The sequence below is a fragment of the Marmota monax genome, unplaced genomic scaffold (assembly GCF_021218885.2).
Source record: "Marmota monax isolate L192 unplaced genomic scaffold, Marmota_monax_Labrador192_F-V1.1 WCK01_AAM20220418_F8-fsc00536, whole genome shotgun sequence".
Classification (NCBI taxonomy): Eukaryota; Metazoa; Chordata; class Mammalia; order Rodentia; family Sciuridae; genus Marmota; species Marmota monax.
Genome location: NW_026691922.1, coordinates 18,665 through 45,000, shown reverse-complemented (window position 1 = coordinate 45,000; position 26,336 = coordinate 18,665). Strand labels below are relative to the sequence as shown.

The following is a 26,336-nucleotide window of genomic DNA, read 5'->3' as shown; positions in this document are numbered from 1 at the left end:
TAGGATGAAAGCACCTTAAGAAAGTGGACTTGAAATCAAGATGAATTGTGTTGCTATGCATGATGTCATACACCTGTAATCCCAGGTAGGGGATTTTAAATTTTGCTTCTTTAGGAATACTACTAAAGCACAAGATATAGAAACAAGTGTCACTAAATGGGATGAATTCAAACTGAAAATATTCTTCTCAGCAAAAGAAACAATAGTGAGGTGAAAAGTGATACCAGAGAATGGGAGCAAATTTTTACCACATGCCCATCAGATATTTCCAGGATATATAAAGAACTTAAAAAACTTAATGCCAAAAACCAAATTTCCCAATCATTAAATAAAATGGGCTAAGGAACTGAAGAGACACACTTCTTAGATGATTAACAATCAATCAATCAATAAAAAAATGTTCAACATGTCTAGCAATTAAAGAATTGGAAATCAAAACTACTCTAAAATTTAATCTTAGTCCAATCAGAATGGCAGTTATTAAAAATACAAGCAAAAATATATGTTATTGAGGATGTGGGGAAAAAGGCCCACTGTCCACTGTTGGTAGAACTCTAAATTGGTGACACCAATCTGGAAAAAGAATAAGGAGATTCCTTAGAAAACTTAGAAATGAACCAAAATCGACCCAGCTATCCCACTCCTCAGTTTAGACCAACAAGAGCTAAAACAGCATAATACAGTGGTATATCCACATCAATGTTCATAGCAAAACAATTCACAATAGGTAAACTATAGAACCAATCTATATACTCTTCAATAGATGAATGGATAAAGAAAATATGGTCTATATACACAGTGGAATATTACTGAGCATTAAAAGATAATAAAATTATGGAATTGGGAAGTAAAAGAATGGAGTTGGAGAATATCATGTTAAGGCAAGTAAGCTGATTTACCTAAACCAAAGACCTAATGTTTTCTCTGCTAAGTGGATGCTGATCCACAATGAGGGAAGTGGGAAGTAGCATGGAAGAAATGAAAAAACTTTGAATAAAACAAAGGGGAGGGAGGTGATGGGAGACGGTATAGAGGTAGGTAAGATGGTGGGATGAGATGGAAATATTTTGTACACAAAGTACAGTTACATGGGTTTTGTAATTATACTTTCTGTATAAGAGAAATAAAATTTTGTGCTCCATTTGTGTACTAAGAAGTGAAATGCATTCTGCTCTAATAGCAAGTTAGAACAAATTAATAACTTAATTGATTTTTAAAAATTCAGGAAAGAGACTTGCCTTTCTATACATAAACATAAATATATGCATATATTCTATATATAATATGCACATATTTAATGTATATAATTTATTATTTTTTTCATATTTTTAATGATTTTTCTTAAATAAATGGCAACAGAAGCATTACAATTCTTATTCCATGTATAGAGCAAAGTTTTTCATATCCCTGGTTGTATATAAAGTATGATGATACCAATTTGTGTCTTCATACATGTATTTTTGATGATGAACTCTATTGTATTCAACCTGAACCCTTTCTTTTCTTCCTACCTCTCTGTTCTATCTAGAATCCATCTATTTCTCTCATGCTCCCCCTCCCTACGCCATTATGAGTCAGCATCTCTATATCAGACAAAACATTTGGCATTTTCTTTTTTTGGAATTGGCTAGCATTACTTAGCATTATCTTCTCCAATGCTATCCATTTACCTGCAAATGCAAGATATGATTATATACCTAGAAAACTCAAAAAGCTCCACCAGAAAACATCTATAACTAGAAAATGAATTTAGCAAAATAGCAGGATATAAAATCAACACCCATAAATCAAAGGCATTTCTGTATATTAGTGAAAAATTTTCTGAGAAAGAAATGAAGATAACTACCCCATTTACAATAACTTCAAGAAAAATAAGATACTTGCGAAGCAATTTAATGAAAAAGGTGAAAGATCTAAACAAGAAAAACTAGAGAACCCTAAAGAAAAAAAAAAAAAACAAAAAAAAGACCTTAGAAGATGGAAAGATCTACCGTGCTCATGAATAGGCAGAAGTAATATTATCAAAATGACCATGCTACCAAAAGCACTATACAGATTTGCTGCTATTTTTATCAAAATCCCAATGGCATTCCTCATAGAAATAGAAAAAGCAACCATAAAATTTATCTGGAAAAATAAGAGACCAATGATAGCTAAAGCAATCCTTAGCAGGAAGAGTGAAGCAGGTGGCATCACTATACCAAAACTTAAAGTAGACTACAGAGCAATGGTAACAAAACAGCATGGCAGTGGCAAAAAAACAAACAAACAAACAAAAAAAAAAAAACAGACTGCAAGACTAATGGTACAGAATAGAGGACACAGAGACTAACCCACAAAATTATATTAGACAAAGGTGTCAAAAACATGCACTAGAGAAAATATAACTCTTCAACAAACCACTATCTCTCACCATACACAAAACTCAACTCAAAGTGTATCAAGAACTTAGGAATTAAACTCTCATCTAATAGAATAAAATGCAGGCTCTAATCTTCATCATGTGGGATTAGGCCCCAATTTCCTTAATAAGACACCTATAGCACAAGAAGTAAAACAAATAATCAATAAATGAGATAGAATCAAATGAAAAAGTTTATTCTCAACAAAAGAAACAATCTGTGAGGGGAAGAGAGAGCCTCATCCTAGAATAAATTTTTTCCCCCTCACACATCAGATAGAGCACTAATCTCTAGGGGATATAAAGAACTCAAAAAGCTAAGCAAATAATGATGATGATGATGATGATGATGATGATGATAATAATAATAATAATAATAATAATAATAACCCAATCAAGAAATGGGCCAAGGATCTGAACAGAGAATTCTTAGAAGAGAATATACAATCAACATTTTTCTATATATCTGATTGGTTATGGTGCTCCCTTTAAAGGGCCAAGCATAGTTCTGATTCAGTTTCTAAGGAAGGGAGACACGAGCAAGAAATATTCTCAACTCTCCTTTATAAATTATCAAATTTTCTATGTCATTTTCTAAACATAGCTGGACATGGAAATATGAGCTTGAGCTGAGAACATTTTTATTAGAAACACAGTGTAAAAGAAAGACAAAAAAAACCCCATAATTATTTGCACCACATTGAACCACAAGAGAAATTGAACTTGGAATTCAGAAAAGAAAGATTCAAACTTTTATTCTTGGGAATGGGGATGACATCGATGCCTAAAGTGAAAAGGTTATTACAAGCTTTTGAAAGAAAATTCATGTGAGTGGCAGATAATGGTTAACCAATTAGAATCTGCACAGTGTCTTCCAGGGGCTTTGTCAGCTGTGCACTACAGAACACACAGGTATTCATAGTCTCCAAGAAGAGCATTATTCATCTGTGTCCTCTAACATTATTCCCATAGTACAGATGAAAAAACATGGGTACTAAATGGCAATTCAGCACCCCACAGAAAACTACCCATAGACAGAACTGTATGAAATTTCTTCAAAGATCATCAATGTATTGTTAGCTCCTGACACAGGGATGTCAGTATGGAGAAATATTATTTTGTCTCCATTTTGAAGAGAGTGCATTGAGTATACATTTTAGGGGCAACATAAATACTTTTTTTTCTTTCATGTTAAGAAACTCTTCAGAAACAGAGCTCTCAAGACAGATTTCTTAGAAGGCTAAATGCTTGGAGGTTACAAAATGAAAAAGAAAAAAAAAAAAAAGAAAAACACATCAGTGGCCCTGAGTGAGTCAGTAAGGAAATAAATCTAAAGGGCTTATTAGAAACTGAAAAGCAAAAAAGTAACTATTTCTAAAAATAAATACGCTCATTAGTTGCTATCTCCACAACATGTCATTAAGTAAACAACAAATTATGTATGAATATTTTTAGGATTGGCCAAATTTTACTCCATATGATTTTATATTAAACCCCAAAATGCAGATAATAGAATTCATGATTCACTGCAAAAAATATTACAGAAAAAAATTTTTAAGGAGTGGATGTTTAGTAAATATGTCATTTAACAATTTTGTTACCATATGATTTTAAAGAAATTTATTCGTTTTCCTGCAGCCATAGTGTAGAGAATTTTCTTATTTATTTTTCCCTGTAGTGATTAATAAAGATAAGCCCTAGAATCCACTTTAAGTTACCTACTCTTACAATCATACCAGAAACCTATAATAAATGATGAGTAAAGAAAAAAAGTCAATTAAAAAAAATAATTTAAAGCTTTTTTTTTTTTTGAAATCAATCTCTAGCTGCATTTTTGGATCCTTTTCTCATCTTTTAAGCCAAAAAAGATATAAAAGACAGAAGTTTGAACTGCAAATTTATACATGAGATATATTTATTAACTATAAAAATTCAAAATCTTTAGAAATTTAAGAAATACAAAATAAAAACAAATCATGGGAAAATTTAAGTTACATTGATGAACATTTAAAACAAATTAATAATCATTAACTCAAAAGGAGTTTAAATTAGTATCTATTTGTGGAAACTATTTTGCTATTGAATATACATGATACTCCCCATCACAGAGACTTACTGAAATTAGAGCATATGTGATCATGATAATATATAAGTACGCAATGGTACTCACCCAAACACCTGAAGCCCAAGGGCATGGATCAATACAATATACATCTTGGAAGAGATAAATAATAATCTGTAGGAAAAATGGTCATTAGGGCCAGTCACATTTTATAATATATCCAGTTTAAAAAAGAGCATAAAACACTATGTATAAATTTTATATAAGTGCCTTATGCAAGTGGTATTTCAGATGTGTACATTTTTAGAAAAAAATTTGTAGAACTTATGAGTAAATAAAAGTCACAAAAAGCACATAAAAGTCTCAATTATACATCCCATGTATAGATGATAAAACTCATCATTACAAAGGTGATAATTTTCCACCAAATTAACCAACAATATATCTCACCAAAATTGCTATGTACAAATATGAATATATCACAGTGAAGTCTACTTTTATGTGTATTCTATAAAGCAATAATTAAAAAAAAAAAAAAACTTAAATAAATATACAATAGAAGAAAGTAGGAGAATAGGGAAAGGGGAACTACTGGATACTGAAAGGGAACAAATTATATTCCATGTTTTATAGTTATGTCAAAATAAACCTGACTATTAAATACAACAATAATGCAATAATAAAAAAAAAATCAACAAGCTTTAAATGAAGTAAGAAACAAAAGCATACATTTTTAAAATTCATCTACAAAGTTATATGTAACATTAGCCAAAAAAACTTTCCAATTATAAGAGCAAAAAAAGATCTTATCATGACCTACTATTCATATATATTGTGAAATTATAATATTACAATAATCATGAAAGAATCACAATATAAGTAAGATCCCCATATGAATACATATGTATGTATAAACAGTATGCTTTATTGCAATAGCAAATTCTATATAAATCAAACCACAACAAAAATAATCTCAGCAATTTAGATAGGACCTTTCTCAAAATAAATTTAAACCTGTTAGGGCTGTTTACTGGTGAAGAGTCCTTGCTTCCCCAGTGCTGAAGTATAACACCAGAGAAGTGCGCCAAGTTTAGAGTGGAAAGTAGAAGCTTTATTAAAGGACAGTAAAAAGGACTTCTCCCCAGAGGAAAAAAAGGGGACCCAAGAGGTAGAATCCATGAAAGGGATTTTTTTTAACTAAGGTCTTTTTAGCTTTTTTATAGATAAGGTCTTCCTTTAGCTATCCAGCATTCCTGTCACATTGCTGTCCTTTGTTCTGTTACCTTGCAGTGATGGAATGTAGGTGGGAAGGCCCAAAGTGTGGAGGACAGGTGGGCTGAAGGAGTAATCTTGGCAGGAAAAGCTTTTGGATTAGCATCTCCATGTTTGCTGTGAGCTGCTTCATTAAAATTTCCTTGGGATGGATTCAGAGCCTTGGGGACATTCTCAATTCCCTTTTTCCTGGACTCCATTCTCAATATGGTGTTCATTCTTAATTTTACTGGATATGAGACACAATTTCCTAAGTACACTAACTACCTATCTGTAAATCTAGCATCACTACCAAGGATATGGCTAAGTAGGACAGTATCCCTCAGTTCACCTAACTTTAACGAAATAATAATAATAATGAAGAATGTAAAAATAAAAGAATGTCAAAAAGAAAATTAGCTATCTAAAGAGGAAATTAGGTACCCCAAACTGACAGCTCCTCTCCTGAAGGAAAACAGCCCTTGGAGATTTGATTTTGATATTTATTCCATCTGTCAATCTCCAGCATCTGGGCTGGAGGAACACACCTGCAACATAGTATTTTATGTAGATGTTGAGGATGCACTTTGAGCATAAGTAAGGCAGCAAAGAGTCTCTGCCACTGACATATTCCCCACCTGGTTGGTTAGTAGGACTGAGGACATAGTGGCCCAGTGGAGGACTTAAGCCTGCAGACTCCAGAGACTACCCAGTGTACCAATATGCTAGATCCTGTTTTCAACACAGCCAGTCTTGTGGTTCCAATAATCTTTCTCCCCCAGTCTCCCTTGCTGGGCCAATGCACACTCACCATTGCCTGGTTCTCTCAGGAGTATGGCTACTTGGGATCCTCAGTTCCTGCAAAGCAGAACAACCTGTGACTCTGAAGTGTGATACTACAAATGGCAAAAATGGAGGACTCAGGAGATAAGAAGTGACAACTCACCCTCCTCCTCCCTGATGACACATAGGATTGGACAGTTCCCACAATATGCTCTTGATTGGAAGGGGCTTCAGATCCTGAACATTGGATCTGAGAGAAGTGAGCCCTTTTTTTGAGTGACAGAAAATATTATCCAACCCTGGCATGAATAAGGGCTAGAATCTCAGTTCGTTGAGAGTTGCTTTTTTTTTTTTTAATCTGAGAAATGTACCCCAGAGTCTCAGGCTGCTGTTATTTTAAGGCAAGGTTTTTTTCCATAAGTGGGAACTAACCCAACAAACAGAACATTTTCATTTAAACTTACATATAAGGTCACTTCAGTTTATGGATTATATATGCTTGTATGTTATTCAGGAACTAATATAAAATAATGACAATAACTATCAAATTTCATTTAATTTTTTTATCTGTGTTCTTTTTAGGTGACAGATTGAAATTTGAACTGGGAAGAAACCCCCTAAAGTAAAAATGCCCAATTAAAACAACACACCAGGGGCTGGGATTGTGGCTCAGCAGTAGAATGTCCCCCTCCCATGTGCAAAGCCCTGGGTTCAATCCTCAGTACAACATAAACATAAATAAGTGAAATAAAGGTATTGTGCCCAGCTACAGATAAAAAAAATACATAAAAAACCCATAAGGTACAAGGTGAGAAACTAGCCTCTACCTCAGAGCAAAGACTGTCCAAGAAAGGGGGCATGACCCTTGTCCTTGGAAAGACCCAGAGAGCACTGCTAGCCTCATACCCATCCTGCTGAGTTGTTTATCTACAAATAACAGGAGAGATCTGCTGTGCTTGGTGTCTCTGACTCAGTCAGGCTATGTGGGGACCCATAGCAACCCCCTAGTAGCCACCAATCAGCATGAGACAGGGAAAATACCTGGAATGCCAGATGACCCTTCCAGGAGTTTATGGTGGTTGACAACATTTTGGGAAACCATATAGTTCATTACATACTCCTCTCATGGCCTAAGCCAATCAGTTCAAATGAATCCCCATCTTGTAGTAACCAATTACCCTTACCCAACTTGTTCCCACCAGTGAATTTGCTAATTATGTTTTAGAATTGTTTATGATTTTCCCAAGGTTTGTGATGATTTGCTAAGAGATGCTATGATGTATGTGGGGTACCTGCCTTCCTCAAAGAGTGTATAAAACTGCTGGAAACCCCGGCTCAGGGCCTCTAAGCCACAAGTTGTTGTGTGTGTAGAGGACTGAGCTAGCTTGCAATCAACACCTCTTTGCTGCTTACATTGATCTTGGTCTCTGGTGGTCTTTTGGGAGTCCTGCATTTGAGAATAACAGTCTCTCCTGAAACCCATGGGAAAAGAAGACAGCACTCCAATTCTCTAGGACTGCAGTTTTATAGCACAAAAAGTTGCAAAAGGGGGGTGTCTTGAGAACTTACACAAATAACAGGATTTTGACAAGCATAATACAAAGGCAGGTAGTAGGTTAATGGTCTAAATGGTTCAGCACTTAGAGAGTAAGTTTAGATCACAACATCAGAGTTTATGATGCACCATTATAGTTTCAGAGTGAGTTGTTATTTGGTCAGGGAAAGTCAGAAATTATGAGTCATCACTAAAGTTTTAGGGAGGGTTGTTATCTCATCAGGGAAAACCAGACATGGGTGAGTTCAAGGCACTGGCAGGCATTTCAAGCAAGTTTACAAATCACAGTAATTTATAATGAAGCAGAAATTAACTTTTCATGCCTTTGTAATGAGATGGCTCCCAATCTTAAAAGGAAATTAGGCTGGATTTTTCACTTGCTATAGCCATAGCTTTTAAACTATATGTTTCATACTTTAACAAGTATGAGTATTAAATTATTAATATTAATTACTACTATTTTTTAAAGAACAAGTAAAACAGAAACTAAGATATTTGTTATTAAATGCATAAAAATTTTGATTAATATATTGATAATATAAACATGGAAAATTTTGACAATGATAAAAAGACTTTTAATATAAGGGCTTCAATATTATAAGTCCTCAAGTTCAGTGGGTTAGTCCTTCAATGATTTTTATCATTTTTTCAGGTCATTTTGAATTACACTTCTGCAAATGTTTGTTAAGTATACAAATTTAAGATTTTGTATTTTGTAAATTATAAAAATGGCAGATGTGAGCTCCTGTCAGGATTTTAAAACTTATAAGCCATATGGGGCATCTTAGCACTTTTTTTTTCCATATTTGCACAAAGTCCAATTCTAGATAGGAATGAGTTGGAGACATAATCTACTGTCCTGAGCAAAAGAGAAATTGCCTTAGGCTATTTCTAAAGCTTTTATCTTGTCTAACTTTTCAGGATTTTTGGAATTTGAAAAAAAATATTTACTTTAAGAAATGAATTGTTTGAAATTAATTATTTATCTTTCTGCATTATTTTTCAATTTCATTGATTTTTTTAGAACTAACAGAACAGAATTCCAAAAGTGTTCCATGTAAATTTAAAGGTATATTTCTAATGATCGAGATAGAAAACAGAAGCAAAACATCTAGTTTGATGGTTCTGCCTCAAACTAGAGAGTTATTTATTTCTGCTATTATTCACTAGGTTCCTGAAGTTGCAGAAATCACCAATTAACAAAGAGAAAAGTCTTTTTAGTTTGTTTCTCACAACAAATTCAATCTAAAATACACTAGTATCACTGTAGTTTCATACCAAAGTGTTTTTCTAAATAATAAAAATATGTTTAAATAAATATATAAATAAATATAAAATAAAATAAAGTTTTTGATAGATTTTTTTTTCCTGGATAATCATCTTGTACATATTTCCCTTTAGACACAGTTCTGGGAATAAAGTGTCACAAATAAGACATAGATCCTACATTGCTACACAGAGTAATTAAGGCACATACTAAGAGCTTGGTATAAAACTTGGCATAGAGACATAAATAACTAAAGAACACCATAGAAAATTATACCTAAATGCTAAGCAGCAAATTCATAGTCTTTAAGTATATGAAGAGACAAGTTATCATAGCAAATTTTATAACTCAGTTGCTGCTAATATACAGAGATAGAGATATTTATTAAAAGATGGTTCTATGCAGATTTTTAGTTTAAAAAGGTGAAAGATCAAATAATGTAGGTGATTTAAACATGAACAATAATATTTTTCTGCATTCATTACCTTTTTTGCAGATATGTAAATTATAATTAATTCCAACCAGTAAAATTCAGGAATAGCGTAAAGATTATTCACTATGAGTAAAGCTACTTAAAAAGAGAACCAAAACTTCCATTTCTGTCCAAATGTTTATTCCTGACAAAAACACTGCTTCTTTTGAACCATTTCTATAGATGGTTTTTTGTAATACATATTTTTGTGAATTTTTTGCATATTAATTAATATATTTATGCTTCACATTTTCTCTTTTGTCTGATTTTACTACCTATATTCTGAAATAAAAAAAATTCTAACTCCTAAATCCCTTGATGTTTGAGCTATCTTTTAATTTTTAAGCTTAAATCATTTCTATAATAAATACTGTGCTTTCAGTAAAGAATGACTATTATTATGCACCTTGCTCATTTACAGGAGTTTTGTTGTATTCTTTGATTTTATTTACAGTGAAATTAAAAAAAAGGTTAATGTTAAAGCAAAACACAAAGAAAAGACCACCAACTCCAATTTTAAATAAAATTAAATCAAGATTGTATTGTGTACAGAAAAGCTGGCCAGGAGTGTCTCTTACAACATCCCATGCTAGAGATCATCCCACTGATCCTCAGGAAAAAAAGTTCTTACAGCACAAAAGTAACAAAGGAGGTGGGTGTCTAGGAAACTTACAGTTTACAAGATTTTGACAAGCATAATACAAAGGCAGATAGCAGGTTAAAGATCTACATGGCTAATACTTCAAGGTAGGGAATAAATTCAGCTCCATACATTAGAATTTATGAGCTGTCACTGAGATTTAGAGAGAATTGTTATTTGGTCAGTGGGAGCCAGAATTTATGAGGCACCAGTAAGGTTTTAGAGGGTTTTTATCTGGTAAGGGATAGCCAGGCTTAGGTGAATTCATGAACACATGAGAAACCAGCCTCTATCTCAGAACAAAGCCTGTCCAAAAAAGGGACATGACCTTTGTCCTTGGAAAGACTCACAGAGCACTCCTAGGTACAGTCCAAGTTGTTTATCTACAAATAACAGGAAAGATCTGCTGCACCAAGTGTCTCTGACTCAGTCAGGCTAGGTGAGGACACATGGCAACCCCCTAGCAGCCACCAATCAGCATGAGACAGGGAAATACCTGGGATGCCAGATGACCCTCCCAGTAGTTTATGGTGTTGAGAAACCATGTAGTTCAGCAGGAACACCCCTCTTGGCTTAAGCTAATCAGTTCAAATGAATCCCCCTCTTGTAGTAACCAATCACCCCTACCCAAATTTTTCCTGCCAGTGAATGTGCTAATCATGTTTTAGAGTTGTTACTTGATTTTCCCACAGTGTGTGATGATTTGCTAAGAGATGCTATGATGTATGTGGGGGTCCCTGCCTTCTCCAAAGAATGTATAAAATTGCTGCAAACCCTGGGTTCAGGGCCTCTCAGTGTCACCAGTTGCTGAGTGTGGAGCAAGGTAGCTTGCAATAAACACCTCTTTGCTGTTTACATGGATCTTTGTCTTTGGTGGTCTTTTGGGGGTCCAGAATTCGAGCATAACAACAGGTAGAAATTCCAAACAAGTTTAAAACCCCAAAATATTGTCAGGTCAAAGAGAAATTTTAGTTTTCTTACAGAAAACAGAAATAAACTTTTACCTCTAAAAGCTCTAAGAGAAGATTTTATTTTTTTATAATGGCAGCAGCACCCCAGAGAAAAACCCCAGCATGGTGTCTAATGACCCTCTTTCTCCTCTTTGTTTCTTTCACTGGCGGGAACATTACAGCCAGCACCAATGTTCAAACCCTGCTGGTGGGAAGCCTTAGCCCCAATTAGAATTAACTTCTTGGGCTCTGGAACTGACATATGGGAGAGCTTGCCAATAAACGGGTGACCTGTTATCTACCTCAGCCCTGCGACCTCTCCTTAGACCTATATAAACACACAGCCTTTTGTAATAAAGTGGAAAACTCTTTGGTAATCTGTGTCATGTGGTGTGGCATTTTTCCAGTCTTACAGTGACCATAAATTCTTCTCTTCTGTGTTCACGGGGCTTCCAAAACAAACAAACAAACAAAATACAGATAAGCCCTTCTCAAAGGGAAGATGTTTCTAACCTAGCAAGTAACTATCCTTTAACCCCACAGGGTCTGACAACCATATTATAGGATATGAAAGATCCTCCAATACGCTTGTTCTTCCAACCATTTTTTGCAAATATTGACAAAAGCCAATTCATTGCACAGAATGAGTGAGGTGGGTCTCTGCTCTGCAGTCCAGAACAGGTGGTAAAAGAGCCCAAAGTGAGTTTAGGACAGGGCTTTACATGACATAGCTGACAAAATCCTAAAAACAAGAGAAAACATAAATTCAGAGAGAACCATACCCACATAATCTCATGTGACAGAATCAAATTCATAAGAAGAACAGAGGACAGAGGCAAATCTAAAGGGATTTAACTATATTTTCTTTTTTCTAAATTGTTATTAATGTCTCCCATAATTATAGAGATCTGGATCTCCTCAGTTACTACTTTGTCATTACCTTCACCCTACAATGCATGAGGCACACTGAATTTACCCTCATACTCATGTACTTATCACTTATTTTTTTATATAGAAATGCATATGTATATGAATATATTTTTCCCATATTTCCAAGATTCTACCCTGAAATTTTTTTGTGATAACACTTCAATGAAATGCATTTTTATTATTTCATGTCAGTAAGTATTCCATATCATGTGTTGGAGAAGATGAGACAACCCTAAGGCCCTTCTTATTTGACTGTTTATAAACTTAAAAATTAAAAGATAGCTCAAACATCAAGGGATTTAGGAGTTAGAATTTTTTTTTTTTATTTCAGAATACAGGTAGTAAAATCAGACAAAAGAGAAAATGTGAAGCATAAATATATTAATTAATATGCAATTTTTTTTAGTACTTAAGTCTCATTCACCTTTCTCATTCATAGTGCTTTATTTTTTAAGTAGGTAGCAGAAATTTTATTTTGAAGAAGAGTAAATGATTTAAAGCCATTAAGGGTACTTCAGAGGATCCCAAAGACCTACAGTTGTGGTTCTTAAACAACCTTATTACTGAAAGATCTGGATTATACTCCAGGTTGGACACTGATATTATGCTTCCATGGGAAATGGGTTCTTGGTTGTGAATATTAATTATAAGTCTGGATATATATGTAAAGAAATTGGAATCCTTTTGCTAAATATATTGCCACACGTCTATTTTTATTGTGTCTTTATTCACAGTATCTAATAAAAGGAAACAAATGAAGTACCTTTTAGATAGAAAGTATATCAGAAAATGCCTTCCAGCTGCAAAGCATCCATTTAGTCCATCCCTTCAGAAGCTATACACTTAAAATTCAAACTGGTCCCTAGAAGGCAAGACTCAGATTGTGGTGTTTTCTAAATACTCCAAAAAATGTGGAATCTCTGGGAACCTTGTTTCAGATATTCTTAAACTCAGAACTAGGTCAAATGGGAGGTCAGAATGAGAACACAACACATAGTAAATTCTTTAATGGGGAATCTTAACTCAGACACTGTCATAACCGAAAGCAGTGTGGGAGATAAAAAATTGATTCTGTTTCACTGATTTCTGGGTTATGAACTCAAGTCAAACATAAATTAGAAAAAAGTTAAGGCTACTGGATAAAATCTATGTAAAACAGGTATTAAAATGTACCAGAGGCTGGGTGTTTTGGTGCAAGCTTGTAATCCCAGTTCCTGAAAAGGCTGAGGAAAAGTATCAAAAGTTAAAAGCCACCCTTAGCAAAAGTGAGGTGCTAAAAAACTCAGTGAAATCCTATCTCTAAACAAAGTAAAAAAAAAAAAATAAAAAATAGTAACTGTGGGAATGTGTCTTACTAATCAAATGTTCCTGAGTTCAATCTCCAATATCCCCCATAAAAAAGGTACCAGGGGGCTGGGGCTGGGGCTCAGTGGTAGCTCACTTATCTCGCACATGTGAGGCACTGGGTTCAATTCTCAGCTCCACATATAAGTAAATAAAATATAGGTCTATCAACAACTAAGATTACTATAAAGATAGTATAAAAAACTGGGTACATATATATAATGTACCAAGTTATTGAAATGGACTTTGATCTAATTTGCTGAGTACTTTAGCCCTTAAGATTGAAGTTGGCCAGGCATGGTGGTGCATGCCTGTAATACCAGCTGTTTACAAGACTGAGACATAAGGATCATGAATTCAAAATCAGTCTCAGCAATAGTGAGGCACTAAGCAACTCAGTGAAACCCTTTCTCTAAGTAAAATACAAAACAAGGTTAGGAATGTGGCTCAGTGGTAGAGTGCCCCTGACTTCAATCCCTGGTCTCCCCCCCCCAAAAAAAAATGAGGCTGAGTAAATAGCTCAGCTTGTAGAGTGCTTCTCTTCTAAGCATGGGGCCCTGGGATCAATTCCCAGTACAACATACACACACACACACACACACACACACACACACACACACACTCACAGACTGAGAGAGAGAGAGAGAGAGAGAGAGAGAGAGAGAGAGAGATTGAACTTGCATGTAATTTAAATTCAAGTTTGTTCCACTTTTATTTTTTCCTGCCACACCAGAAAAAAAGAGTTTCCTGAAATGTTTGGAATATTTCTGTGGGTTATTTATTTATTTATATTTTATTTACTTAATTTTATGTGGTGCTGAGGATTGAACCCAGGACCTTGCACATGCTAGGTGAGCACTCTGAAGCCAGATTTAAAATTAGGTAGTCAGTGTAGTTAGGTAAATCGGGTCTAATATCGAGTGAAATCTAAAATGGAGGCCATGCAGAGAATGACTCAGGGAAAACACAGGACAACTCATGGAATGTTAATGAAGTCCCAAAAGGCCCTAGGCCAAAGTCCACCTCAAAGAAATGTTAATGAACAGCCCCCAGCAAAAAGGTGCTGACTCAGAAGTCCTTCCTGACCAGATTACTTCTTTGGCCCACCTGTGTCCCACCCCTCGGGCCTTCCAACCTACATTCCATCACCAAACCTATAAAAAGGGAAACACATTTGCCCGCCAACTGGATTCCACCTCTTGGGTCCCCTTCTTCCTCCGGGAGAAGTCTTTTCTGCTGTCCTTTAATAAACTTCTAATTTCTACTCTGACCTTGCCTCGGTGTGCTCTCTGGTGTTATTCTTCAACATCGGGGAAGCAAGGACTCGTCACCAGTCAACAGCGGTAACAACTCTATCCCTGAGCCACAATCGCAGCCCCTTCTGTGGTTTATTAATAAAATGGTCTTACCATAAATAAATAAACTAATAAATACATAAACCCTCAATTGATGACCCATTACAGTTTTTTTTTAAATTTCTTAATTGGGACACATAAACCTCATTTAGGAGAGATTTATTCTTTTTAATATTACCTAATTTTATTCTGCTTTCTCCTCATGTGAAAATCTCAGAATGATAAATTAAAATCTTTTAAAAATGCCCTCCAGTTCTTGAAGAAAAGCATTTGAAATTAAACATGGGAAAATAATGATTGATAATGCTGAAAGTGGAGTTTTGAGATGAATCAAAATTTCTCAGTTTGCCAGTTGAATCTGGGTGCTAGTCTAATAAATTTTGAAGAAAAAAATCTATTTAAACAAGAAGAAATAGAACTCCCACCAGGTGGTATGAGGAATGATACCAGAAAAAAAAATCTCATTTTGGTGTACCATCTTAGAAGTTTACTGATGGTTTTGGGCAGAACATGGAGCATAAAGCATTTAGAATAGGCTTTGGAAAAGGCATGCTGACTACCATATGGGTTCACTTCAATTCTTTCTGTGACCCAACTTTTTTTCTTCAAATTCAATCAGGAATCATCAAGGGGACAAAGGACTTTGTTGAAGGTGTTCCCACAAGTGGGCTTCAAGGTCTTTTATATTTGAAATAGGCCTTAATGGTGCTCATTAACATATCTTTAGTTAGCCACCAGGTGTGGTGCAGTGAAGCCCATTATCCCCATTACATGGTCATTATACTATCTATTCTAATATATACTTATTCACTGTGAACAGAGAACTCTAGTTTTGGATATGTTAACAGAGAGATAGAAAACTAGGGGTTTATTCTGAGACCTATGCAGAGCGAAACTGAAGTTCTGGATTTCAGATTTTCATTTTGGATTTGAGTTACTGCTTTACTTACATTTAAAAATCTCACGTCTCATGAAGAGAATGAGTTAAAAATGCCAGCATCATCAAATTTGTGAGGCCCTAAGAAATTCAAAGGGACCCTGTCTCTAAATAAAAATATTTAAAAAGGGGTGGGAATATGAATCAGTGGATGAATGCCTATGGGTTGAATTTGTGGTACCAAAAAGAAAATAGCACACACACACACACACATACACAACAGACAAACAAACAAACAAACAAGAGTAACAAGCCCTACAATCAACAGCCTATCTCATGCATGAGTCCAACAAATGAATTTGGGGTTCTCTCCTGATAATTATCTCAGTCTTCACTATGCAATCTGGAGACATGGTGAACTCATAGCACATGGAAGCCCACAAAGGGCTTTAGAAAGAAGCTGAAAATACCACACAATTATGGAACAAAATGCCCAGGTTTTCAACTGCTGATCTAAGCCTCACTAGACTAGTCAGAGGGAGATGAAGGCTAAGCTGCCACAGAGAGACCCTCTGGCCACAAGATTCTGGAGAGGACCACAAGGAGTCCATAGCCATGACTGCCAGTTTCCACCATTGCCACTCCTGTCAGCTTTAAGCCACCTTCCTACCTAGTCTCAAGATAGCAAGGCACACTTACCATTTCCTGGCTTTCAGGGTTCTCAGTGTTCTCCCTGTGATTTGTTTTCAGATTCTTCATAGCACAGACACCTGGGCTCTGGATCCAGGACAGAATGCCTACAAAAAGATTGAAAAAATGGCAGGCTCCAGACACCAAGGGAACAGATTGTGGAAGCCCTCCCCCTCATCACTGGCTGCATGAGGATTGGACCGTTCTCACCTAAGAGACTGATTGGTCAAGGCTTCAGGCACTGCCTCCAACCTGAGCAAAGTGGGTGCAGAATCAAAGTCTGAATGACAGGATGCTCCATTGTCATTGTTAAAAGAATACAGATCAGGGCTGAGAATATAGCTTAGTCAGTAGAGTGCTTGTTTTGCTTATATAAGGCCATGGATTCAATTCCCTGCACTACACACTTACACTCCCGCCCAAAAAAAAAAAAAAATACATTAAGTAAAGGATTTGGGGGACTGGGGTTATGGTTCAGTTGTAGAGCTCTTCCCTAGCATGCATGAGGTACTGGGTTGAACACCGAGTATCACATTAAAAAGCCAACCAACAAACAAACTACTAATGGTATTGTGTCCATCTACAACAAAAAATATTCAAGAAAAAAGACTGTGTATTGCACTTGTGCACCCTCACTACAGAACCCATAAATACATTTTATATATAATTTATACATATATGTTTTCAGACAGTGTATAAAATTCCCCGTGATGGCTTTTCAAGTAACTTATATTACAGGTATGCTAAACAACCCTGAAATCCTCCCCACGACACTTATTATTATTACTATTATTATTGTTATTATTTGAGGGTTTGTGAATGCGGTTATTTTAAGGCAAAGTTTTCTTCCAATACTAGGACTTATCCCAGAGGGAAATGCATTGACACTTATAATGGTTTATAAGGTTAAAACAATTTGTGTATAAATATGTCCATATTTTTATTTATGAAAATGGTATCACAGTTTCTTTAATTTTTTTAACTTTTCTGTTCTTTGTCTCATAAAAAAAAAAAAAAAGTTTGAGCTTTAAACTCCTTAGCAATGTCCCCATATCCCTTCCCCCCAAAAAAGTGACTCACAGGTATAATTCAAATTATTGAGACTCATAAATTTTGGATCCATTATTTTAACTAGTGAAGTCTATAGATTTTCTTTTTATTTTCACCCTTAAATGAAGCCCACTTTTATAGCTTTCTTTTTTTTTTTTTTTTTTAATTTTTTATTGTGGGTTGTTCAAAACATTACAAATTTCTTGACATATCATATTCCACACTTTGATTCTAGTGGGTTATGAACTCCCACCTTCACCCCATACACAGATTGCGGATTCACATCAGTTACACATCCATTGATTTACAAATTGCCATACTAGTGTCTGTTGTGCTCCGCTGCCTTTCCCATCATCCACCCTCCCCCCTCCCCACCTCTCCCCTCCCCTCCCCTCCTCTCTCTCTACCCCCTCCACTGTATAACCCTGAGGGTCTCCTTCCATTACCGTGCAATTTACCTTCTCTCTCCCTTTCCCTCCCACCTCTCATCCCTGTTAAATGTTAATCTTCTTCTCCTGTTCTTCGTCCCTACTCTGTTCTTAGTTACTTTCCTTATATCAAAGAAGACATTTGGCATTTGTTTTTTAGGGATTGGCTAGCTTCACTTCGCATAATCTGCTCTAATGCCATCCATTTCCCTGTAAATTCTATGATTTTGTCATTTTTTAATGCAGAGTAATACTCCATTGTGTATAAATGCCACATTTTTTTTATCCATTCGTCTATTGAAGGGCATCTAGGTTGGTTCCACAGTCTTGCTATTGTGAATTGTGCTGCTATGAACATCGATGTAGCAGTGTCCCTGTAGCATGCTCTTTTTAGGTCTTTAGGGAATAGACCAAGAAGGGGAATAGCTGGGTCAAATGGTGGCTCCATTCCCAGCTTTCCAAGAAATCTCCATACTGCTTTCCAAATTGGCTGCACCAATCTGCAGTCCCACCAGCAATGTACAAGTGTACCCTTTTCCCCACATCCTCGCCAGCACTTGTTGTTGTTTGACTTCCTAATGGCTGCCAATCTTACTGGAGTGAGATGGTATCTTAGGGCGGTTTTGATTTGCATTTCTCTGACAGCTAGAGATGGTGAGCATTTTTTCATGTACTTGTTGATTGACTGTATGTCCTCCTCTGAGAAGTGTCTGTTCAGGTCCTTGGCCCATTTGTTGATTGGGTTGTTTGTTCTCTTATTGTCTAATTTTTTGAGTTCTTTGTATACTCTGGATATTAGGGCTCTATCTGAAGAGTGAGGAGTAAAGATTTGTTCCCAGGATGTAGGCTCCCTATTTACCTCTCTTATTGTTTCTTTTGCTGAGAAAAAACTTCTTAGTTTGAGTAAGTCCCATTTGTTGATTCTAGTTATTAACTTTTGTGCTATGGGTGTCCTATTGAGGAATTTGGAGCCCGACCCCACCGACTGTAGATCGTAGCCAACTTTTTCTTCTATCAGACGGCGCGTCTCTGATTTGATATCAAGTTCCTTGATCCATTTTGAATTCACTTTTGTGCATGGCGAGAGAAAGGGATTCAGTTTCATTTTGTTGCATAAGGATTTCCAGTTTTCCCAGCACCATTTGTTGAAGATGCTATCCTTCCTCCATTGCATGCTTTTAGCCCCTTTATCAAATATAAGATAGTTGTAGTTTTGTGGATTGGTTTCTGTGTCCTCTATTCTGTACCATTGGTCCACACGCCTGTTTTGGTACCAGTACCATGCTGTTTTTGTTACTATTGCTCTGTAGTATAGTTTGAAGTCTGGTATCGCTATACCGCCTGATTCACACTTCTTGCTTAGCATTGTTTTTGCTATTCTGGGTCTTTTATTTTTCCATATGAATTTCATGATTGCTTTCTCTATTTCTACAAGAAATGCCATTGGGATTTTGATTGGCATTGCATTAAACCTATAGAGAACTTTTGGTAATATCGCCATTTTGATGATGTTAGTTCTGCCTATCCATGAACAGGGTATATTTTTCCATCTTCTAAGATCTTCTTCTATTTCTCTCTTTAGGGTTCTGTAGTTTTCATTGTATAAGTCTTTCACCTCTTTTGTTAGGTTGATTCCCAAGTATTTTATTTTTTTTGAAGATATTTTGAATGGAGTGGTTGTCCTCATTTCCATTTCAGAGGATTTGTCGCTGATATACAGGAATGCCTTTGATTTATGCGTGTTGATTTTAAATCCTGCCACTTTGCTGAATTCATTTATTAGCTCTAATAGTTTCTTTGTAGAGCCTTTTGGGTCTGCTAGATATAGAATCATATCATCTGCAAATAGTGATAATTTAAGTTCTTCTTTTCCTATTTTGATGCCTTTAATTTCTTTCGTCTGTCTAATTGCTCTGGCCAGTGTTTCGAGAACTATGTTGAAGAGAAGTGGAGAGAGAGGGCATTCCTGTCTTGTTCCAGATTTTAGAGGGAATGCCTTCAGTTTTTCTCCATTCAGAATAATGCTAACCTGAGGCTTAGCATAGATTGCTTTTACAATATTGAGGTATGTTCCTGTTATCCCTAGTGTTTTTCTAGAGTTTTGAACATAAAGGGATGCTGTACTTTGTCAAATGCTTTTTCCGCATCTATCGAGATGATCATATGGTTCTTATTTTTAAGTCTATTGATGTGGTGAATAACATTTATTGATTTCCGTATATTGAACCAGCCTTGCATCCCAGGGATGAATCCTACTTGATCATGGTGTACAATTTTTTTTATATGTTTTTGTATCCGATTCGCCAGAATTTTATTGAGGATTTTTGCATCTAGGTTCATTAGAGATATTGGTCTGTAGTTTTCTTTCTTTGAAGTGTCTTTGTCTGGTTTAGGTATCAGGGTGATGTTGGCCTCATAGAATGAATTTGGAAGTTCTCCCTCCTTTTCTGTTTCCTGAAGTAGCTTGAAAAGTATTGGTATTAGTTCTTCTTTAAAGGTTTTGTAAAATTCTGCTGTATACCCATCGGGACCTGGGCTTTTCTTAGTTGGTAGTCTTTTGATGGTTTCTTCTATCTCCTCAATTGATATTGGTCTGTTTAGGTTTTCTATATCCTCCTGACTCAATCTGGGCAGATCATATGACTTAAGAAATTTATCTATGCCTTCACTATCTTCTAATTTATTGGAGTATAAGGATTCAAAATAGTTTTTGATTATCTTCTGTATTTCTGAAGTGTCTGTTGTGATATTGCCTTTTTCATCCCGTATGCTAGTAATTTGAGTTCTCTCTCTTCTTCTCTTCACTAGCATCGCTAAGGGTCTGTCGATTTTGTTTATTTTTTCAAAGAACCAACTTTTAGTTTTGTCAATTTTTTCAATTGTTTCTTTTGTTTCGATTTCATTAATTTCAGCTCTGATTTTAATTATTTCTTGCCTTCTACTTCTTTTGCTGTTGTTTTGCTCTTCTTTTTCAAGGATTTTGAGATGAAGTATGAGATCATTTATTTGTTGGTTTTTTCTTTTTTTAAGGAATGAACTCCAAGCAATGAATTTTCCTCTTAGAACTGCTTTCAATGTGTCCCATAGATTCCGATATGTTGTGTCTGTGTTTTCATTTATCTCTAAGAATTTTTTAATTTCCTCCTTGATGTCTTCTATAACCCATTGATCATTCAGTAACCTATTGTTCATTCTCCAATTGATGTATGCTTTTTCCTTCCTTCTTTTATCGTTGATTTTCAGTTTCATTCCATTATGATCAGATAAGATGCATGGTAATATCTCTACTCCTTTATATTGTCTAAGAGTTGCCCTGTGACATAATATATGATCTATTTTTGAGAAGGATCCATGTGCTGCTGAGAAAAAAGTGTAACTGCTTGATGTTGGGTGGTATACTCTATATATGTCAATTAGGTCTAGGTTATTAATAGTGTTATTGAGTTCTATAGTTTCCTTATTCAACTTTTGTTTGGAAGATCTGTCCAGTGGCGAGAGAGGTGTGTTGAAGTCTCCCATGATTATGGTGTGGTGGTCTATTAGACTCTTGAACTTGAGAAGAGTTTGTTTGACGAACATAGCTGCACCATTGTTTGGGGCATAAATATTTATGATTGTTATGTCTTGTTGGTGTATGGTTCCCTTAAGCAGTATGTAGTGTCCCTCTTTATCTCTTTTGATTAACTTTGGCTTGAAATCTATTTTATTTGATATGAGTATGGACACGCCTGCTTGTTTCCGAAGTCCATATGAGTGATATGATTTTTCCCAACCTTTCACCTTCAGCCTATGTATGTCTTTTCCTATCAAATGCGTCTCCTGTAGGCAGCATATTGTTGGGTCTTGTTTTGTGATCCATTCTACTAGCCTGTGTCTCTTAATTGGTGAGTTTAAGCCATTAACATTTAGGGTTATTATTGAGATATGGGTTGTTCTTCCAGCCATATTTGTTTATTTCTGTTACTAAACATTGTTTGTTTTCCTCTTTGATTGTTTCCCCCCCCCCTTTACTGTCCTACCTCCCACTGTTGGTTTTCATTGTTATTTTCCATTTCCTCTTCCTGTAATACTTTGGCTAGGATGTTTTGAAGAGATGGTTTTCTAGCTGCGAATTCTTTAAACTTTTGTTTATCGTGGAAGGTTTTAATTTCATTCTCCATCCTGAAGCTTAATTTCGCTGGATACACCATTCTTGGTTGGAAACCATTATCTTTCAGTGTTTGAAATATGTTATTCCAGGATCTTCTAGCTTTCAGAGTCTGTGTTGAAAGATCAGCTGTTATCCTGATTGGCTTACCCCTAAATGTAATCTGCTTCCTTTCTCTTGTAGCTTTTAAAATTCTCTCCTTATTCTGTATGTTGGGCATCTTCATTATAATGTGTCTAGGTGTGGATCTCTTATGATTTTGCACATTCGGCGTCCTGTAGGCTTCTAGGATTTGGGATTCTGTCTCATTCTTCAAGTCTGGGAAGTTTTCTTGTATTATTTCATGGAATAGACTGCTCATTCCTTTGGTTTGGATCTCTGTACCTTCCTGTATCCCAATGACTCTTAAGTTTGGTCTCTTAATGTTATCCCATATTTCTTGGATGTTCTGCTCATGGTTTCTTAACAGTCTTGCTGAGCTGTCTATGTTCTTTTCCAGTTGAAATATTTTGTCTTCATTGTCTGATGTTCTATCTTCTAAGTGTTCTACACTGTTGGTAGTATTCTCCATTGAGTTTTTAAGTTGGTTTATTGCTTCCTGCATTTCTAGGATTTCTGATTGCTTGTTTTTTATAACCTCTATCTCCCTGTATAGTTGATCCTTTGCTTCCTGGATTTGTTTGCGTAATTCGTTGTCGAAGTGATCTTTCATTGTCTGATTTTGCTGTTTAATGTCTTCCTTGATACTCCAGATCATCTGAAGCATGTATATCCTGAATTCTTTATCTGACATTCCATCTGCTGCAGCTGTTACCTCTTCTAAAGTTGCGTTGACCTGCATTGCTTGTGGTCCTTTCTTTCCTTGTCTTTTCATACTGCTTGCGTATCTTTCCTGCAGGTGCGGGCGGCGGCTCTGCTCTCTCCTTATTCCAATTGGGGTGTCGTGGCTACCACGCCGGCAGGTCACTGGGCCTGTTCTGGGAGCTGGTGGCGGCTCTGTTCTGCCCCTACTCCAATTGGGGTGACGTGTCTGTCGTACCAGCAGGCCACTGGGCCTGTCCTGCTGGTCGGTCGCAGATCTGCCCACCTTTCGGGCACGAGTGGAGGCTCTGCTTTGCCCCTACTCCAATTGGGGTGTCGTGACTACCCCGCCTGCAGGATGCTGGGTCTGTTCCTGGCAAGGGAGGCGACTCTGCTCTGCCACTACTCCAATTAGGGTGGTGTTTGTACCCCGCCGGCAGGCTCCTGGGCCTGATCCGCCGGTCTGTTGTAGGTCTGCCTACCTTGAAGGCGCGGGCGGCGGATCTGCCCTGCCCCTCCTACCACGCCTGCGGACCCCTGGGCCTGATCTGCAGGTTGATCACTGGTCTGCTCACCCTGCGGGCACGGGTGGCAGTTCCGCTCCACCCCCACTCCAATTGGGGTCACGTGACCACCACACCGGCAGGGCCTGATCCGGGCGTGGGATAAGGATCTGCTCTGCCCCTACTCGAGTTGGGGTGACGTGTGTACCACACTGGCAGGCCACTGGGCCTGACCCGCCAGGCTGTCACAGGTCTGTTTACCTTGCAAGCGCGAAGGGCGGCTCTGCCCTGCCCCTCCTACCACGCCCATGTACTACTGGGTCGTGGGTCTGCCCACCTGGCGGGTGTGGGTGGCGGCTCCGCTCCGCCCCCTCTCCAATTGGGGTCACGCGGTCACCACGCTGGTGAGCCGCTGGGCCTGCTCCGGGGGCTGGCGGCGGCCCGGCTCCTTCCCTCCGGCTCGAGGACAAATTGAGGAGACTCAGGTGACTGAGCCTCACCCCCCTTACCAGAAGACCAACTGCTTATGTCACCGCTGGTATTGATGAAGATCTCTCCTCCACCGCTTTCTGCTGACATCAGATCTCTGCCATGTTGGTATCCTATGCGAATGGCAGCATTTCGTTCCCCTTGCCAGGCAACCCAAGCAATGGGTGAGTCCTGACCTGCCCTCAGCAGGACCCGGACCGAGACACAGTTTCCGCGGGCTCCTAGCCCCGGTCCAGGGAAGTTCCGGGAGCCCTATAGCTTTCTTGTTGTGTAATTGACCTCTAATATTCTGCATATTTTGCCCCAAATCTTATCACTTTGGACTATTGATGTCTTGATGGAGTCGATCTCAAAATGGTCATGCACAAGGCAGGAAATGGATACAGTAAGATGTAAGACTGGACATTGCTGAGCACATAGATTTTGCAATACAAAATAAGTATTGGTGGACTATATGGGAGTACGGTGAAAAAGAGCAATGAAAAAAAAAGAAAAACTTGAGCAGTAGGGGGTTTGTATGCTACAAGTCTACAATGATGGTATGAATGTAGAAGGTTAGTGTTCTTGGAAGCAGCAATAAAATTGGGGGGAAAGAAAAAGGTAATTTTTTTGCACAGTTCCCAAGTGAGAGAGCCAGGTAAATGGGTTCTGTGTTCAACTATTCCCACCTAGGAGTGGAATTTATAGTTCATAGGGTATGTCTCAGTAAGTAGTAAAACACCATTTCCGTGTACCTTTACACTTTGTCATGGCTACAAGCTGACTTTGACAATTCCAGTCACATTACATCTTTGCACATATTAGTTATTCATTCATTAATTCATTCATTCCATTATTTATTTGTTTCTTTATTAATTCACTTTTTCTTTAGTTGTCATTGTTTTTACATTACTGGTGATTATATAATTGCATAAATATTCTGAGTGTTAAATTTTTCTTAAATATTGTTTTATGTGTTTATTAATACATTTACTTTTCATTTAAATGTTTTTTCCTTGGCCAAGCCTGATTTATATTAAACCTTAATCTTTGTTTTTGAAGACTAGATAAAATCACATTATTCCACATAACTCGGGGATCTATCATCTTGGCAGATCCCTAATCACCCATTAAAGTTGACCCAGTCTGAGTCAACTAAAAGCTGTATCAAAACTCCTTTTTTTCTTACACAAAACTTAATAAAGAATTCCTCTCTCACTTTTATATGTTGGAGAGCAGATTAACATTCCAAAGCAGCAGTGAATAACCTAGATGTGTTTTCCAACAGGCTCACTATTATATTTAAATTATTTACATCCTTGACACTAAGAGTGTCACTGATTACTTTTTTTTATTTTTGCAAGATCTCTCTCTCTCTCTCTCTCTCTCTCTCTCTCTCTCTCTCTCTCTCTCATATTACAAATTTAAATCAGACATGCTTTTTTGCCAGGAAACACTCTCAGCCTTTAATAAAATATTTTATAAAGAAAAAGTGTTTCCTGATTTTTTTACAGCCTCACTAAGTTGCTGAAGCTGGCTGACTTTAATGTTTTGGAATATAATGTTATAGAAGTTAGCATTATATATATATATATATATATATATATATATATATATATATATATATATATATATATATATATATATATATACCATTGTGTGTGTGTGTGTGTGTGTACCATTGGATACAAACCAGGAGTATATATACAATAACAGTAAAGCAAAGGTGAATGAAAAAAAATGGAATGAATGAATGAATAAATAAATAAATAAATAAATAAATAAATAAATAAATAAAACAGATCAAAAAGTACAAAGATTTTATGTGACTGGAATCATCAAATGTTGATTGTGGCCACACAAATTTGTAAAGCTACTTGGAAATTGTTTTATACCACCTACTTAAACATATTCTGTGAATTATCAATTCCACTCCAAGGTGGGAAGAAAAAAACACATAATCCATGCATCTGACTCTTTCTTTTGGGGACTGCGACAGAGGTACCTTCTTCTTTTGCTTCTACCTTATTTCTGCCTTCAAAGAAAGTACCCCTTACCCTCATGCTACTATTAATCTACCACTAGACTTTTTAAATCTGAACCTTGAGCTTGTCATTCTTTCCCTCTTTCCTTCACAGCACTTTTTTTCTCTACCCCTATCTACTCCACCAATACTTTTTCATGAATACTCACTACTACATACTCAGCATCCACCAATCTCACATTCTGAACCAACCAAATCCTGCATTTTCCATGGATCACTTTGAGATGCCTTCCACTAGGATATTAATAGTCCAGAGTAAGGTCAGGTTAAGGTGTTATATATACAGATTTTTAGAAGTCATTTACATAACAATACGCC

The 26,336-nt window shown here is 36.6% G+C and overlaps 1 pseudogene; it reads right to left on the bottom strand.

Moving 5' to 3' along the window:
* Positions 1-16,684, bottom strand: part of LOC124102878 (zinc finger protein OZF-like) — a 26,744-nt pseudogene extending 10,060 nt beyond the window's left edge.
* Between the last annotated feature and the right edge of the window lie 9,652 nt (positions 16,685-26,336).